Source organism: Staurois parvus, unplaced genomic scaffold (assembly GCF_062004578.1).
Source record: "Staurois parvus isolate SC_StPar_1 unplaced genomic scaffold, SC_StPar_1.0 ptg000145l, whole genome shotgun sequence".
NCBI classification, from domain to species: Eukaryota; Metazoa; Chordata; class Amphibia; order Anura; family Ranidae; genus Staurois; species Staurois parvus.
In genome coordinates, this window is record NW_028317941.1 from 18872383 (window position 1) to 18892517 (window position 20135).

The window sequence follows — 20135 nt, forward strand, 5'->3', positions numbered from 1 at the left end:
TGAGATGAGGGCCTGCAGAAGGTGGCCAAAGGATTATACTTGCTGGAAGACACTGGCTTTAAGTCCTGGTCTGGATAAGGATCTTTTCATCCCCCTCACCTAGGATCTACTTGTGGATGTTGGGTGGCAGACAACTTCTGGAACATTGTGAGTAAGTACCCTGCTGGGAACTATTAGTTTTGCAAATGCCAGAAGAGGCTATATGGACTGCTGTAGGGTCCTAGATATACTGGCCATTCCCTGTTACTTCCATGAAGAGCTGCTATTAGAAGATTAGTGAGAAGTTTGTACTCCCATTATTGCTATTGATCGTTTGGAGTATCCTTTGACCCCAGACCCCTTTCCTGTTAAAGTTCTTCTGAAAAAAATACTAAACAGACATTTCCTAAACTGAGCCTGAATTGCCTGTGTGCTCGTGACTGTGCTTGTGTGATTGGCAGCCTTTGTACTATTGTGGGAGACCTGGGTACATTCTTAGCGGCCCCTTTGGGGGTAAGCACTACACAGTTTATATACAGTTTTGAACAAAACATTGTCCATATTACATTTTGGCTTACTGACAGATAATAATCTGGTGGATCAGATCATAGAAGTGAAATGGGAAAATCATGGATAAATAATACTTTTGAGCTCTGCTCATCTCAAGTTGGAAATTTGCTTGCTGCAATTTTCTGATAAAAACCCTGGCCGTGAAAGGTCTGGCACAGGCCTGCTCTTAAGCTATCTGACATTTATGCATTTATTAGGTTTCTTTCCTAAAAGGGAATTTGTGTATTTAACCCATGCTAAGCATATATCCTGTTTTGCAAATACATTTTACCTAGGTGTAGAAGGCTCAGGCAAGCAATTTTGTCTGAGATTAATGGTAGAAAAAGACCTGCAATCACACAAGGTCATTTAAATCAAGGGAAGATAGCACTAGGTGACAAAATAAATGTGCTACATCGGGGAAGATTCATAAGAGGACGGCAGTATAATTTTCAAGGGGAAAAATTCATTATTGTAACATAAATTAGACTCAGTATAGCCCGTGAAAGAACATCTTGCACTGGGAACTGTATTGTTTATCAAATTTCCATTTACAAGTGTAACAAAATATATCATAATTTTTCAAACTCCTACAGAATTGAATACAACATATACTGAATAGCTCTACGGATTAATTAAAGATTTAATAGGTGCATGTATGTAGGAACCATAAATGTCATTCAGTGCTTACACTACAACTCTAAACAAAACGGATTAGATAAAGGAATCTAAAATGTCTATTGCACTGCTATCCATAGCCCCAACTGTTCCAAATCCTGCAGGACTGCCCTGGGATTTGAATAAAATTAGCTGTTCTAGTATATGCTTAAGGATCTATGCCAGAACAATCAAGAGCGCTGTTTCCACTGACACCAATGCTAGGAGAATTTTTACACTGACATCAATACTGGGGTATTTTCACACTAATTGTCAGGGAATGGGAAGACTGCCCTGGTGATCGAATCCGCACATGCATAGAATCCTGACAAAACGTACAGGCAGGTGGGCACTAGGACCCAGACGCCTGTCACCAATGACAGCGCCGGGCAAGCACTAGGACCCAGGAGCGCCTGTCAGGAGTCGGGCGGGCTATTTAAACCCAGCTCTTGCAATGCTCAAGTGCCGTATGGTCTTTCCTGTGTTCCTGTGAGTTTACTTTGCTGCTGACCCTGCCTGATCCTGATCTGCTGACTTCTGCTCTGACCCCTGGCTTGCCTGACCATTCTCCTGCCTGCTCCTGCACTTTTGATCTCCTGTTGCCAAACCCGGACCGTGACCCGTTTATTCTTCTGCCTGTCGTTTTATACCGACCTGCTCCGCTGTTACCGACCCGGCCTGTCTGACCTCGCTTACTCTACCTCCTCACATCAGACTCTCACCTGCTGCGTACCACCGACAGGTGCCTCTACCACAGCTGGTTGCACCCAGGGGTCGCGACCTGGTCTTGGCTTGCTCCAAGTCCATCCCCATCATCAGGGACTCTGGTGAACAAGCAGGTCGGAACTTAGATTCGGCTCCCTGGGGAATTCTGGTCTATGCAACGCTAGAGGCTACCACCGGCTGGTCTCTAACAGAACCATACGGCCATGACGGAGTCTGGAGGAGGACCCTTTCCCTGGGAAGAGATGTGCCACCATCTGTCTGCGCTTACCCAAGCTGTCAAGACGCTGGAAGAGGGTTATAAACACTTGGAGGGACACGTCCAGGCCCTAGCCGCTCCTACTGTTACGGCGTGAGACCCGGTCGGTTCATCTCCTACCAGAAGCCCCGCGGGACCCCCCGCTGGAGCAGTGTTCTCCATTCCCCCGCCGGAGCCTTGAGTCCCAATGCCTGAGCGGTTCCATGGAGATCGAGGGAATTTTCGGGCCTTTCTGAATTCCTGCCAGCTCTACTTCGACCTCCAACCTTGAACATTTACATCTAAATCTGTGAAGGTGGGATTCGTGATATCCTTGCTGCAGGGTGAACCCCAGGCCTGGGCACATCATCTATTGGAGGCTCGCCATTCGCATGTGAACTCTGTGGCAGAATTTTTCAAGGCGATGGCACAATTATATGACGATCCTCAGTGAGCTGCTTCGGCCGAAGCAGCTCTACATTCTCTGCAGCAGGGACGCCAGGCAGCAGAGGATTATGCCTCGGAATTCAGGTGTTGGACTGGAGATACGCAATGGAATGATACAGCACTGCGCCATCAGTTCCGCCTAGGATTATCCGAGCCCCTAAAGGATGAATTGGCCAGGGTAGGTGTGCCTGATTCTTTGGAGAAATGAATCACCCTGGCAATTCAGATTGACCGTAGGTTTGGGGAAAGAAGGCAGGAAAGGTCTGGTCAAGGGTCAAGGCCTACATGGATGTTACCACGGGTCTCAATCCCATCCCATTCTGCAGTCAGCAATCAGAGTCCTGAACCTGCGAACAGAACAGAGCCTATGCAACTTGGGTTAATGCGGCCATCTCTCACGGCTGAGGAACGCCACAGAAGCAGAGTGAATAATCTATGCCTATACTGCGGAGCAGCGGGTCACATGGTGCGTTCCTGTCCTGAGAAGCTCTGTAAGTACTCTACCATTTTTTCTATGTCTCCAACCTGTGTAGATGACCCTACTCATGTAGTCGTGCCCATCTCGTTCCAGCTCCCAGGAAGAACCGTGCAGGTAATGGCTATTATTGATTCTGGGGCCTGCAGTTGCTTTGTGGACCTTAACTTTGCAGCTCAGCAACGAATTCCGTTATTGTCCAAAGAACGAGGGTTGAATATTTTTCTGGCTGATGGTTCACAAATTAAATCAGGGTTGGTAGATCGAGAGATCCCTCCTTTGTGCACCACAGTAGCAGGCCACCACCAGGAACCCCTCCGCTTGGACGCTATTGCGTCCCCTCTATTTCCAGTGATTTTGGGGCTCCCATGGTTACGGGCTCATGATCCCCAAATTAACTGGAAGACTGGATCTGTTCAATTTCACTCACTATACTGCCAGGAGCACTGTCTCCTAAAGTCATCACCAGGGCCCCCAACCTTGTTGTGTGTGAATACAGATACAGATCTAGCACAGACTGTGCGCTCCGCATACCATCATTTCCTTGACGTGTTCAGCCCGCGAGGTGCAGAGATTCTCCCTCCGCACCGGGCCTTCGACTGCCCTATTGACCTGCTCCCGGGATCCGAGATTCCCTTCGGCCGAATCTTCCCGCTGTCTGAACGAGAGTTGGGTGCCCTAAAAGAATACATTGATGACAGTCTGCGGAAGGGATTTATTCGCCCCTCCACTTCACCAGCCGGGGCGGGAATCTTTTTCGTAGAGAAGAAGGACCAGTCCCTGAGGTCCTGCGTAGACTATAGGGACCTGAATAAGATCACCGTGAAGAACCGGTACCCCCTTGCCTTAGTCCCTGAATTATTTCAGAGACTAAAGACAGCCTCCATCTTTGCCAAACTAGACCTCAGGGGAGCCTATAATCTGGTGTGCATTCGGGAGGGGGATGAGTGGAAGACCGCCTTCCGCACTCGCTTTGGGCACTTTTAGTACCTCGTTATGCCATTCGGTCTCTGTAATGCACCGGCTACATTCCAACACTTTGTGAATTACATTTTTAGGGACATCCTGGACATCTATGTGATTGTGTATCTGGATGACATCCTGATTTTTTCCTCATCCCTGGAGACACAAAGAGATCACGTCAGGAGTGTACTGGAGCGGCTGTATGCATGGGCGTGAAGGAGTTGATGCACCCAGTGGCTTTCTTTTCCAGAAAACTCTCCCCATCAGAAAAGAATTACGATATCGGGGATCGGGAGTTGTTAGCGATTAAGACAGCACTGGAGCAATGGAGATATCTATTGGAAGAGGCATTGCATCCCATCCTGGTCTATACTGACCATAAAAATCTAGAATATCTGAGGACAGCAAAACGCCTCAGGCCGAGTCAGGCCAGATGGGCATTGTTCTTCTCAAGGTTTACTCTGTACATCACCTATCGTACCAGATCTAAGAATACTAAACCGGATGCTCTCTCCCTGATGTTTGAGGACCCTGGGGAGACAGGCAAACCTGATACTATTCTGCCAGCGAGTAGCTTTTTGCTACTTCAGTCTGAACTCCTAACTAGACTTCAAGCTGCTTCCACGGGGACTCCTAGGCCACCTGGAGTCTCATTGCAGAACAAGGAAGGTCTCTTGTGGAGGGGGGAGCAGATCCTGGTACCCAACGAGACGCGAGCTCTGGTCTTAGGCTATTGCCATGACCACCCGTTAGCAGGCCACTTTGGGGTACACAAGACATTGGACTGGCTCCAACGCATGTTTTGGTGGCCAAGCATGGCCAAAGATTGCGAAATGTATGTCAAATCCTGTGCTGTCTGCAGCAGGAACAAGCCCACCAGAGACAAGGCTTGGGGCCTGCTGCGACCACTGCCAGTGCCCGACAGACCTTGGAGTATGATCACAATGGATTTCGTGGTGGAATTACCACCATCACAAGACCATACTGCGATCTTTGTAGTGGTAGATCGGTTGTCCAAGATGGCTCACTTCCTTCCATTGAGAGGTACACCATCTGCTTCATAAACGACACAGGTATTTATCAGAGAGATTGTAAGGCTACATGGAGTGCCAAAAAACATTGTATCTGATCGGGGTGTTCAGTTCACTTCAAGGTTTTGGAGGGCTTTGTGCGAAGGGTTGGAAATTGAACTTTCATTCTCCTCAGCATACCATCCGCAAACAAATGGTCAAACTGAGCAAACCAACCAGACACTAGAACAGTACCTTAAGTGCTATACATCGTTCCTCCAGGACAACTGGCTGGCACTTTTACCCCTAGCAGAATTTGCATGCAATAATGTTTGCCACTCTGCCACTAAGCAATCCCCATTCTTCACCAACTATGGCTTCCATCCCTCGTTCTTACCTGATTTGATCCCGGAAAAAACAGTCCCAGCAGCTCAAAAGACCCTGAATTTCTTTACAACCAATAACAAGTTATTACAAGAAACCATGGCAAAAACCCAGGAGGACAGTACAAGGATATTTGCTAGAAAGAGAAGGGGGGAATTGGTTATACATCCAGGGGACCAGGTGTGGCTGGCCACTACCAATCTGAAACTGGCGTGCCCATCGAGAAAGTTGGCACCCAAATTTGTGGGTCCTTTCCGGGTAGACCGTAATGTTAATGAGGTAGCATATAAGCTGGCACTCCCCGAGTCCTTCAAAATCCATCCTGTGTTTCATGTGTCCCTACTGAAATCCACAGTAGCAGATCCTTTTACAGATCATAGATCTAGACCCCCAGAGGCCATAGACATCGATGGGGAAGAGGAATTTGAGGAGGAGGCTATTATTGACTGCAGGCCGGGGGGGGGGGGGAACACAGTATCTCATCAAGTGGAAAGGCTATGGGCCAGAGGAAAACTCTTGGGAACCTGCTCGAAATGTTCATGCCCCTCGGTTAATTCGGGAGTTCCTTCACAACCAGCCTCAAAGGAGAAACCGGTTGGGCATCCGGAGGCTGCCCGTAAGGGGGGGCAATGTCAGGGAATGGGAAGATCGCCGCGGCGATCTAATCCGCACGTGTGTAGAATCCTGACAAAACGTACAGGCAGGCGGGCACTAGGACCCAGGCACGCCTCTCACCAATGACGGCGCCGGACAAGCACTAGGACCCAGGAGCGCCTGTCAGGAGTCGGGTGGGCTATTTAAACCCAGCTCTTGCAATGCTCAAGTGCTGTATGGTCTTTCCTGTGTTCCTGTGAGTTTACGGTGCTGCTGACCCTACCTGATCCTGATCTGCTGACGTATCCTGCTCTGACCCCTGGCTTGTCTGACCATTCTCCTGCCTGCTCCTGCACTTTTGATCTCCTGTTGCCAAACCCGGACCGTGACCCGTTTATTCTTCTGCCTGCTGTTTTGTACTGACCTGCTCTGCTCTTACCGACCTGGCCTGTCTGACCTTGCTTACTCTACCTCCTCACATCAGACTCTCACCTGCTGCGTACCACCGACAGGTGCCTCTACCACAGCTGGTTGCACCCAGGGGTCGCGACCTGGTCTCGGCTTGCTCCAAGTCCATCCCCACCATCGGGGGCTCTAGTGAACAAGCAGGTCGGAACTTAGATTCCGCGCCCTGGGGAATTCTGGTCTGTGGAACACTAGAGGCTACCACCAGCTGGTCCCTAACACTAATATCAATGCTGGGAGAACTGTTTTCATTGAACATCAATTTTGGGTCCTTCCTCCCATTGATACAACTGTGGGGCATTTCTCCTCCCACAAACCACCAACCCTGGGGTATCTTTTTCTACTACTTAGAACTGATGCATTCTTTCTACCAAGGGTCATTGACACCAGGGCATCTCTTCCTTCCATTTACTACAGACACTGAATTATTCATCATTACAATAGTCACTGACTTTCTTTCTGCAGCTTACCACTGATGCAAGGACATTTTATCTTCCACTGACACTGGGGCATCTTTTTGATCTCACTAACTAACACCAGGCCATTTTATTTCCTACTGACCAGTACTGACTAATACTATGTGATATAATCCTGGCATGACAGTTTGTGCTGTACACTGTGCTATACATTACATTCTCCTGAGTCCTGACCCCTGCACTCTATACATTATGCTGTACCACATTTTGTGTATTCCTAACCGCTACGCTGTATCTGTATTGCGTTCCATACACAATGTTGTGAGTTACTAGTCCTTACTACTGCACTCTGTATGCTATCTTGTATATTTCATACTTCTATTTACATACTCTATATGCTAGGTCACAAACCCTGTCATTTTTTTTTCACCTCTGCGTCCCTCTGGGGAGATTTTCCTCACTTCCTGTCCCGCATCAAAAACACTATGTGAAAGGAAATCCCTCCAAAAAAAAGACATTCCTGGTGCTCACCAAGGTCACCAGAACCCCACTGGAACATTTGCCCTCTATTTCTGTTCTGGTGACAACCCAAAATTTGGAATTTTCTTTTACCTTCACTATTCAATTCACACTTTTCACTCTTTCATGTATTCATGGCAAACAAGCTAAATAGGGAGGGTGAATCTCCATAATGTGTGCATGGGCAGCAAAAAACAGACAGGTGTTCTAATCCATCTCCATTCTAAAAAAGAAAATGTTTTCCCTTTAGTTATACTTTAAGGGTTAATAGAATGTTACAGAGAAAATAATTTTATTTAAAAAAAGGTTTGTAAGGTTTCTTTAACTGATGTCATTGAAGGATCAAAGGTCATACATCTACATATAAATGAAGTAGTAAATACAATGAAAAATACATTGCATTATTCAATGACGCTTGCAGCCTATCTGAAAGTGTAATTTTATAGAGGAGAGGCCGCATTTTGACAACTGCTCCTGCTATTTAATACATAGCAAGTCCCAGTTGTCATTTGACAGACGGTAATGACATTGGGTTAACACCAACAGAGGAGAGTAGTTTAACCTAAGGGCTCGTTCACACTTGACTGTTTTACCAACTCTTGCCAAATGCCCCTATAGCGTTTGGAAAGCGTTGGTCTGGCGTTTGCAGAGCGTTTTTTAACGCTCCGCGAATGCTGCATGCGCAGTTCAGCAGCGGTTGCTAGGCGTTTGCCGAGCATTAAAAACGCCCCACAAACACCTATAATGAAGTTTGGATGGTGTTACCGCTCCGCAAACACCCCGCAACCGTGTCGCAACCGGCCGGGCATTTGCGGAGCGGCACCATAGACTAGGATAGGAGGCTTCAACGCCTCCTGACTCGACCAGAGGCACCGCGATGCTACCGCTCCCGTTAGAACAGCACCATGTGCTGCAATGAGCAGAATTGTCCAAGGCATTTGGGAAGCGGTAAAAACGCCTTTCTGCCGCTTGAAAACAAGGCTAGTGTGAACGTAGCCTAAGAGATGCATCCCAAGAAACTTTGCACCTGCACATTTATTGTAAGAGTTTAAAATTAAAAAATATCCCTTGTCCCGAGAAGTACACGTGCATTTGACTCTTTGTTGCACAGTACTTACCACTTGCCCTCCAGAGGATTTACCCCCCTTCCTAACCAGGCCATTTTTTGCGATATGGCGCTGCGTTACTTTAATGGACAATTGCACGGTCATGCAACGCTGTACATAAATGAAATGTATGTCCTTTTCCCCCACAAATAGAGCTTTCTTTTGTTGGTATTTGATCACCTCTGCGGTTTTTATTTTTTTGCGCTATAAACAAAAAAAGACTGACAATTTGGAAAAAAAAACTATATTTTTTACTTTTTGCTATAAAACATATCAATTAAAAAAATTTTAAAAATCTGATTTCTTAATAAATTTAGTACAAAATGTATTCTGCTACATGTCTTTACTAGAAAAAAATCCCAATACGTGTAAATTAATTGGTTTACATGAAAGTTATAGTGTCTATAAATGGCGGTATATATTGGAATTTTTTTTTTTTTTACATAGTAGTAATGGCGGCAATCAGTGATTTATAGCGGGGCTGCAGCGGGCATTCTGATACTGGGGGGAACTGGCAAATTGCCACTGACATCCCAATGACACTAATACAGTGATCAATGCTAATAAAAAGCACTGACACTATACTAATGACACTGGGCAGGAAGGCGTTAACATCTGGGGCGATCAAAGGGTTAACTGTGTGCTGTGCTGTGTTTTCCATTATGTGCTGTGTGTGTTTTACTAAGGAAACATGCTGCTGTGTATATCTCTTGCTATTGCTGTGCAGAGGAATACAAAGCAGCATGTCTTTTCTGGCAGGTGAGAAACCTGTGTTGTTTACACACAGGTCTCTCCCCTGTCAGTTTCGTTTGGCGATTGCCGGATGCCGGCGGGGAATCTCCAGCCGGGACCCGGTGATTGACATCCGTAGCCCCCTACTTAGATATGCAAATCACATATATGTGCGCGATTTTGCGCAGCCCGTGTAGCAGTAGTTCTACTATAGGGCAGCGGGCAAGTGGTTAAAGAGTATTTTGTGGGTATAGGGACTTTGGCATATCTGTGCATGTACACTATGTGAAGGCTCAGACTCTACCAGGGGCGGACTGACCATTTGGAAACTCGGGCACCGTCTGAGGGCCCGGGGTCAGTAGGGGGCCCCATGAGATGCCCCTGGTACCTTTTTCATAGGCTTTTTTGAGTTTGGGCAAGGACACAGGGGCCCCATGATCCCCTATTGCCTGGGGGCCCCAGGAGTTGTCAGTCCACCCCTGGACTCTACATAAAGTGCTTGTAAACCCTTCCATATACCCAGTGAAGTGATTGGCCTCAGGTGATACACAGAAATTAAACAAATCCTCCTACATAAGTTGACCATGTATATCTACAGCCGTCTGTCCATTCAAAGTGCAGATTTTACACAGCGTCTCTCAGCTCTGAAAAGCAGGGGGAGGAGAGCAGAAGTTACATTAGTGAGGAGAGCTCTGAGAGCTGCTTGGAGGGAAGAAACACACCTCCTTCACACAGCACACAGGAACAGAGCTGAGGCTGCTAATCTGCTGGAGATCCCTCCCCTGTCACCATTTTTCTCTTGGTGTCAGGAAAACTTGTCAGAACTGACTCATCCTTATAGCAGAGGAGTGATGTAGCAGACAGAAATTACACTTAGTACTCTGTATTCAGACAAGTACACACTATAGAGAGATATGCTTTGTTGATATTTCATGTCTGAGGTTTACAACTAATTTAACTATGTTCCTTTTAGACAAGGCCCATATTAGGTGCAATGTAGGCACACCCATAATCTAAGCCCAAACCACTACTATCGCACCCAGAATGACAAAGTAACTAAAAATTAAAATTAATTAAAAAAACACAGTATAGTGATATACTAGAAATAATATATGTATAATATGACTAGGTGTAATGCTGTTTGTGGAGACAGTTTGCTCACTTAGCTTAGTACAGAACCTTCTTTATTAAGTTTTATACGTTTCTAAACTGATGTATTACATTTTTTTAGCTATGTACAGTATATAAAATCCTTGTTTTACAAATCAACATTTGGTACAAAGTGCACATACAGCATGTGTGATACCTATGGCTTGAATGAAAAGCCTGACAGAAAAGGAAAGGGAGTGAAATGATTCACTGAACTGAAATGAAATAAATTTATGTTTGAGCTATTGCATTTTGTACACAGCAAGCTTTGATTTAAACGTATTGACTAAGGAATGCCAGGAAAACATTTAAAAAGGAGCTGAGAGCTCCACCTCTTGGTTACATGGCTGCATATGAAAATACCAGCTATTCATAGACAATCATAATACCTGGCAAGATAGATATATATAGATATGTGTGTGTGTATATGTGTGTGTATATATATATATATATATATATATATATATATATATATATGTATATATACATACACCTACACATACATATATACCAGGGGCGGACTGACAACTCATGGGGCCCCCAGGCAATAGGGGATCATGGGGCCAAACTCAAAAAAGCCTATGAAAAAGGTACCAGGGGCATCTCATGGGGCCCCCTAATGACCCCGGGCAGAGCCCGACTTTCCGAATGGTCAGTCCGCCCCTGATATATACATACACACACAGTATAAATATCTATATATAAAAATATATATATTTTTTTTTTTTTCAAGTCTATTATATCATAACAAAGGCATTCGTGTTAACTTTATAGCTTGATTGAACCTCAATGTATGGATACTTATGTGCGTTAAGGAACCATTCAAAATGCATAACTGCATTTTTAAGTGCAGTACTTCACACACAGACAGATGTGAACCTGGTCTTAATGCATAATACAGAGACGTGTACATTTCCAAATAATGTTCATGCTGCTAAACACTTGAGAGATTATTTGCCATAGCTACCCGTAGAAATCAGCACACAATTATCTTTCATTGGTTGAATATTGAAGCATGAAGTAGACTAATAAACACAAGCACTAGATTTGTTGTTATGTAATTAGTAAATATATTCATGAGCTATGGCTATGTGCTGAGCATTACTTTTTTTTTGCATATAAAAATATACCTAAATTATTACACATCCTGTATTTAACCACTTGCTCTCCTGAGGATTTACCCCCCTTCCTGACCAGGCCATTTTTGCTTTACGGGGCTGAGTTACTTTAACTGACAATTGTGCGGTCATGCAACACTACATCCAAATTAAATTTATGTTCTTTATTTCCCACAAATTGAGCTTTTGTTTGGTGGTATTTGATCGCCTGTGCGGTTTTTATTTTTTGTGCTATAAGCAAGAAAAAAACGAAAATTTTGAGAAAAAAACAATATTTTGGACTTTTTGCTATTAAAAATGTCCAGTAAAAAAGTTGAAAAAAATCAAATTTCGTCATAAATTTATGCCAAAATATATTCTGCGACATGTCTTTGCTAAAAAAAAATCCCAATATGTGTAAATTAATTGGTTTACATGAAAGTTATAGCGTTTACAAATGGAAGTATAGATAATGGGATTTTTTTTTCTACTAGTAATGGCGACAATCAGCGACTTTTAGCGAGACTGCAGCGGACATTCTGACACTGGGGGAGAACTAACTTGGTGTCACTGACACCCCAGTGACACCAATACCGTAATCAGCGCTGAAAAAAAAAAGCACTGACACTGTACTAATGGCACTGGGCAGGAAGGGGTTAATGTGAGGGGCAATCAAAGGGTTAACTGTGTGCTGGGAGTGTTTTACTAGGGGGCAGGTGTGTGTTCTTCACTGTAAGCACACTAATTGGGATGGCTGTACTGTGCACAGCCATCCTGAGCAGTGTGCTCGAGCTGACAGGGAGGAAGATTGTTTGTAAACAAAACAATCTTCCTCCCTGTCGGAGATGCTCGGTAATCACCGGGTGCCATCGGGTAATTACTGGCTAGGACCCGGTGACTGACATCCGCGAATGGCGGCACGGGTAGGGCTTGCGTGCGTCCCCTACCCGGAAATACAAAATCACGTACGTACGTGTGTGTATATATATATATATAAATGTATTGTGACAGTATGGATGGCGAGGTGATCGATGGACGCTATGTGTCACCTCACATACTTGGGAGTTTAAGGTGGAGTCCACTCCAGGTTTTCTGGGCCACTATGGCAGAGGTGGTTCCGGACCTGATTTTGTGGTCCACTGATGACCACCAGCAGGTGCTATAAATAAGTCAGGGCTGGCGCAAGGAGCTGCTCGTGGCCTGGGACTCAGAGAGCCATTCCTGAGAGCTGTGCATGAAAGTGTGTGTTATACAAACAAGGGAAAAGGTTTGCTTATGGTTTTGTTTTGGTTGGTGACGGAGAAGTGCTTCACCAGTGAGAGAGGAAAAGTTCTATGTTTAGTTAGTGCCTGGATGGCAAGAGGTTATTTTTCTGTTTTGTTTGTTTTGATATTTTGCAAACCTTTGAATAAAACCGACGACCAGTCAGATTTAAAAAAAAGCCTGCTGTGCGGTCTACCTTTTTCCCAGGGAAGGAGATCCCCCACCTGAGCTAACCCCACAATATATATATATATACACACACACGTGATTCTGCACACAGGTGCCGCCCTGTAGCAGTATATCTGCTAAAGGGTGGTCCTTAAGCGGTTAAACACAAAATATACCAATAATACCAGCCAAAACTTTTTTTTTGCAGTTTTGGTTAGCAAATGGGAAAACCCTTGTCTGTAACCCCCTAGAGGAGATTTCCCTTTATTTCCTGTCCCACTGACAGAAGGAGAATCTCCTTCATCATCCTATCACGCTTACATTACATTTCCCTGAATGACGGACCTACACCAAAACGTGGCGATTGGATGCTTCACTTTTATCTGACAAATCTCACGAGGCTACTATTCGTACTGAACTCACAGGGTATTTTAACTCGAGCAGTACTCCGGACACCTCTCCCCTGACACAGTGGGAAGCCCACAAATGTGTCATACGTGGAACTTTTATTGCTCTAGCCACTAAACGCAAGCGAGAAAGGCAAACCCGCATACATACCTTACTGGATCATATTGCTTTCCTAGAGAACCCATAAACACACTCAAGCATCACAAACTCTTAAAGACGTGACGGATGCACGCTCCCAGCTTTTAGAACAATTGGGCAAAATGACAAAACGTAAGTACTTTTTGACTCAAAAATTCTTTTATGAGCATGCTAATAAGACTGGTAAATTCCTTGCAAGAGCACTTCGCTCAAAGAAAGCTTGCATGACAGTCCACCAAATACGGGGCAGTAACAGATCCATAGCTACTTCAAATGCTGATATTGCTTCTCAATTTGAGTGTTATTATAATAATCTATATAATTTTCCCTCTGACTCCCTGCTCCATGTTGGTGGAGATTCCAGATCCTGCATGATTTCCAACTTCTTACACCTATACAGCCCGAAACCTGTTTCGGCTGATACAACCCAAGATCTGGTATGACCTATATCAACCACGGAGTTTAACAGGCAATGAAACAACTGAAGCCAGGAAAAAGCCCTGGCCCTGACAGTCTCTCTGGAGCTTTCTACAAAACCTTTTCAGATATTCTACAAACCCCATTCTTATTGGCCTTCAACACATTCTCTAAGCTCCTTAACTCGCAACATCATCTTTTAGAGGCGTACATTATGGTCATCCTCAAAGGAGATAAGGACGCAAAGTCCGTGGTTAACTACAAGCCCATATCACTAATGAATGTCAAATTCTATGCTAAGGTTCTAGCTAATCTCCTTCTCCCTGTCCTTCCTTCCCTAATTGATAATGATCAGGTGGATTTCGTCCCTGGGAAGGAGGCCAAGGACAATACCATTAAGGCCCTGAACCTCCACCGCTGGTTGCATACCTCTATAAGTAGTGGATTCTTCCTTTCCCTGAATGCTGAGAAGGCATTCGACAGGGTGGCTTGGGACTATATGGCGGCGGTCCTAAAGGCCCTTGGTCTTCGGGAAAATATGCTGAACCCTTTATATGGCCCTTTATCCCACCTAAAAGCCCAGGTTCATGTGAATGGCCACCTGTCGGATGCTTTCTCCCTCCGGAACGGTATGTGTCAAGATCACCCCCTTTCACCGCTGCTGTTCATTCTGACGCTTGAACCAGTACTCCGCAGACTCTGATCCAAGAAAGATATACAGTAAAAGGCCTCTCAGTCTCAGGTCGTGAATTCAAAATAGCTGCATATGCGAATGATATTTTGCTCTTCTTGTCCGAACCCTGTCTCACTCTACCTAACTTACTTAATGACTTTGCATACTTCCAGAGTATCTCAAAATTAAAGATCAATTTTACCAAATCACATGCCCTGAACATTACCCACTCCGCAGACCTGGTTTCTTTTTGCCAATCTCATTTTCCCTTCATCCGGAAAGCTGACGCCATCACATACCTGGGTATTCAACTTCCACATAACCTTTCCGAACTCAATGAAATAAACTTCCTTCCAGCTCTCTGTTCTATCCAATCTGACCTACTGAACTGGCATACACCCTCCTTCTCTTGGTTTGGGAGGGAAGCCATATTAAAGATGAACATCCTCCTCTGTTTCCTCTATCTACTACAAGCCTTGCCCATCCACTTGCCCCCTGCATTTTTCACTCTATCCAGACGGACTTGCTCTCAGTTTCTCTGGAGTCACAAACGTCCGCATCTCTCCTTCGCTCAATTGGTGCTCCCTAAATCCAGGGGAGGGATCGAACTCCCAGATTTCCAAAAATATCACTGGGCATGTCATCTCTCCAGGATCATAGACTGGAATGTCCATTCTTCCACTAAGGCCTGGGTGAGTCTGGTTCCCTGCAGGCACTTATTACAGGTATGAGGCTGAAAATAAACATCAAAACTATCTACTGAGACTGAGCATTCAGCTCCTAAAATGAGATTGGCATTAAAGCAAGAGACTGACATTGATATCTGACTGTCTGGTAGGCAGGCAGGGAGACTTTTGAGACTCAAAATAGACTGCTAAAATTAGAAAGTATCACGTAGTATGGTACATAAAAAATATGGAGTGGGACATTGCTCAAGTAAACAGCCAGTACTTGCACAACCAACCTCTATAATGGAACCACAGAAGACAGCATTTAAATAACCCTGTCACAATCCAGGTTATTCTAACTGATCATATCACGAACATACTTTCAGAGAAAGGTACATGATCAGTAGATGTAAAGAGGTAAGCATCTTTAAGTGTATCCAGATGTATAGTTTAACCAATTACCTACCCCCCGTACATCTTTAACCACTTCAATACTTTAATACCGGACACTTTCACCCCCTTCCTGCCTAGGCCAATTTTCATCTTTCATCGTCGTCACACTTTAAATGACAATTACTCAATCATTCAACATTGTCCCCAAATGAAATTTTTTTGAATTTTTTAAGCAAAAGATTAAAAACCCAGTAGCGAGTAAATGCCACCAAAAGAAAGCTCTATCTGGCTTGAAAAAATGTATAGAACTTTCTTTTGGTGGTATTTAATCACCATTGATTTTTTCCAACCCTATGATTGCTTATAACAGTGAATATCACTGTTATAAGGAATCATTTTTTATGAATTGCATGCATCCAGTGTGTACTATAGTGAAGCTGTGATTGGCCACAGCTATCACATGTTACAGATACACTGTAATTGGCCCTGTCTGTACCATGTGATCACTGTGACCAGTCAAAGAGACCAACACAATAGTACACAATTCATGGCAAAGAATTAGATCACTGTGGGGTACCTACTTTATAAAAAGGAGTCATTTGGGGCTTTCTGTACTGCCATTTCTATTTGCTATGTTTTAAAGCAGAAAGAAAGAGATGCTGTTTTTTTTAACCAATTTTGCCCTTTTTGTGTTACATAATAAAACATTTTAAAAATCCAGTGGTTATTAAATACCATGAAAAGAAAGCTCTATGCTATCAATGCTATAAAATTCATTTGAGTCCAGTGTTGCATGGCCGAACACTGAAAATTGAAAATGCACCTGTTCTATGTGCAGTGCATTGCGGGCGTTCCAAAACGCACACTACATTACAAGAGAGTGCTGTGCACAATGCACTGCAGCACACATACTGTGGTGTGATATGTTTTGAATAAAGGGTCATGCACATTTTTACATCTGTTGTGCTGCGGTGGCAGCCCAATGGCCCAATAGACTGCCTTAACACAACACATGTTAACACATTCCATATTGCGTTCGCACCACAGCAAATTGGTTTAGTGTGAGTAGGCCCTTAAAATGACTTTTAAAGAGACATTAAAATGTTAAAGTTTATATAAAAGTTTATATAAAATTTCAGTGACTGTGTTTGCATATACCGGAATTTCATGTAGCTTCTTTGTTTTGGGTTATTAAAACATTAATCTAAATTCACTATTCCTGTAGTTAATTTATAGCCTTGGCAGAAAGTAACCATGCAACAGCAGATACACCAATTTACCTGTACTATAGGTCTAGGACTCAATGGAAACATTTATTTTCCCAAACCTATAAGGCAGGGGTGTATAGATGCAGAAAAAAAAACACATCAATTGCACATTCTTTAGAGGAGCATTTGGTCTGAAAAAACACAAAAATGCACATAAAGAAGTGTTAAAACTATGTGTGTTCGCGCGTTAATACATTCTAATCGACAGCATAAATTAATATTCTGGCCAAAAGAATTAATGCATTTTTTTCTGTTGCTTTTCTCCTGTAAAGAGAGAAGGCATCTGAATGAATACAGTGTGCATGTCCATATGGCCAGATCTAGGGGGGTGCTGGGGTTGGCTGTGCCCCACCCAGATTTCAGTTGCATCCCCCAAAGCCAAGGAATACTGTTTCCACTCTGAAGAATAGGTTCCACTCACTGCTGCTGCACACTGCTGTCAGCACTACTTGCATCCATTTGTAAATGTAAAAAGAACCGTGGTCGGTTGTTAGGACTGCCCAGTGTCCTAGCAACCAACCCAGCATTCAGAGGACAGAACTTCCTCCTCCAGATCTGCTAGCAGTGCCCTGCTGCTTAGCTTTCCCCATCGCTGTCAGCAACACTGTGATAGAATGGAGTGGACTGCAGTGATGCAAAGAGAGCAAGGGAGACCCTGTTCCAATATTAGGGGAGGGGAGGCTCTGGGAACCCTAATATAAAGGATGGAGAATCTGGGAACCCTGATGTTAAGAGAGGTGAATCAGGGGAACCTGATGTAATGAGGGGGCTCTGGAAACCCTGATGTAAAGGGGGAGCTCTGAAGGCCCTTATGTAAGGAAGAGGGGCTCTGAGAACCTTAATGTAAACAGGGGGTCTCTGGGAACACTGATGTAAGGAAGGAGGGTTCTGATGACCCTGATCTGGGGAAGGGGGGCTCTAGGGATCCGGATGTAAGGAGGGCGCTCTGTGGACCCTGATGTAAAGAAGAGGGTTCTGAGGACCCTAATGTAAGGTAAAGGGGCTCTGAGGACCTTAATGTAAACAGGGGGGTCTCTGGAAACCCTGATGTAAGGAAGGAGGGCTCTCGTGACCCTGATGTAGGGAAGGGGGGCTCTGGGGATCCTGATGTAAGGAGGGCTCTGTGAACCCTGATGTAGGTAAGAGGGATCTGAGGACCCTAATGTAAAAAAGAGGGGTCTCGGCACCCTGATATAAGGAATGGGGGCTCTGGGGATCCTGATTTAAGGAGGGGGCTCTGTGGACCGTGATGTAAGGAAGAGTGCTCTGAGGTCCCTAATGTAAGAAACAGGGCTCTGGGCACCCTGATATAAAGAACAGGGGCTCTGGGGACCCTGATATTAGGAAGCGGGGCACTGGGGAGTGGACCTTGATGTAAGGAAGGGGGGCTCTGGGGAGTGGACCCTGATGTAAGGAAGGGGGGCTCTGGGCAATGGACACTGATGTATGGAAGGGGGCTCTGGGGACCCTGATGTAAAGAAGGGGGGCTCTGGGGAGTGGACCCTTATGAAAGGAAGGGAGGGATCTGGGGAGTAGACTCTTATGAAAGGAACGAGGGCTCTGGGGAGTGGATCCTGATGTAAAGAAGGGGGCTCTAGGGACCTGGGGGCCAGGATTTTCTGGAATGCATCATTACATGTGACGAAACCAGGGCACATCATTTCACTCCAGAGTCAAAACGAGCATTAAAGAAGTGGAAACACGCAGACTTCCCACCACCAAAAAATTTTTGAACAATTGCATCTGCCAGTATAGTGATGGCAAGCGTTTTCTGGGACAAACATAGCATTATTCAACACAGATAATGAAGTGAAGCGGGTTGTCCTAGGATGATTCAAGCGTACTGACAAATATTTCTATGACAAGCTTTCCAGACATTAGTTAAATGCTGGGATAAGTGTATAAATGTAGCAGGGGAGTATGTCTACATTAAATACATATAAATACAGTTTCCACTCCTTGAAATTTGTTCTTTTATTATATAAACTCAAAAGTCCCAGTTTGACTTGAATGCCGCACGTATTTAGTGAGCATGGTAGACAAGCATGTGAAAAAATGAATGCATTTCTATAATTCTGTTTTTAATCAACCACTACAACATTCACAAATGTTTATAGATCACATTACTTTGTATGTCAATATAACTGAACACAAATAACCATAATTATTACCAAGTTTGATTATATTAGGATGACATTACCAGCAATTGTAACTGCAGATGCAAATTGCTATATAACATAAAGGGACATACCTCACAAGACCTTGCTATGTAATAATCACATAATTTACATGTAAATGTAATCAACATGCAACAATCTACGCAGCAGAAAAAATAATGTCTTTTTGTCCCAAGAATGACTATTAACGTATTATAAATTTGATGCAACAAAATAAAGAGACAAATTTACGTTTAGGTCTAGTTTATACTTGTGGTTGCGGGGAGGGGGTGCTTTAAAAATGTGAAGTGTAGCTGTATTTTTACTGTTCCCCAACTGACAAATGTTTACTGTCCCCCTTAAGCTACAAGGGCAGCAGAAAAATGATCCCTACTGTTCTCAATGTTCAGAAATGCATGTGGTTGTGGAGCACTGGTGTGGGGAAAATTTATGCCTCCTCAGCACCTAGCAAATTCCCTCTGAAGAGTGATCCAATGCGAGGATACAAGCCCTTATAGCTGCTCTAATGTCCACAGTGAAGTTCCTCAAGTGGTCCCCTCCACCTCTGTATTTCTATGGTTCCTTTCATAAATTTGTGTTGGCCCCTTTGACTTTGACTTTAGCCTGGGTTCACACTGATGCAGTGCGGAATTCACACCGGTTTCTGTGCGATTTCCGCAGTGCATTAAAATCGCACCTCGTTCATAGGAACCGCTGCAGGTGTGTATTTTAAGTTAACACTCCGAAATCAGTTCACAAAACACAGTTCAATGTGCAGAATCGGATCGTATGGGTGTGAATACCCATGTGGTACAATTCTGGTGCGGAATAAAAAAGGGTCCTGCACTTTTTTGGTGTGGATGCGGTGCGATTTAAGCCATAAAAGATGTATGGCTCAAATTGCACCGCACAGAAATCACATGTGAATTGCAGAGGAAAGCGGTGTGGTTCCTGTGCAAATCACATGCAATATGCCACACCGTTTCAGTGTGAACCCAGGCTTACAGCCACAAAGGTGAGGATAATTGGAGCAGTGAGAAGAGGAAGTCACAAGAGGAACTTCATGGTGCTGAAATAAAT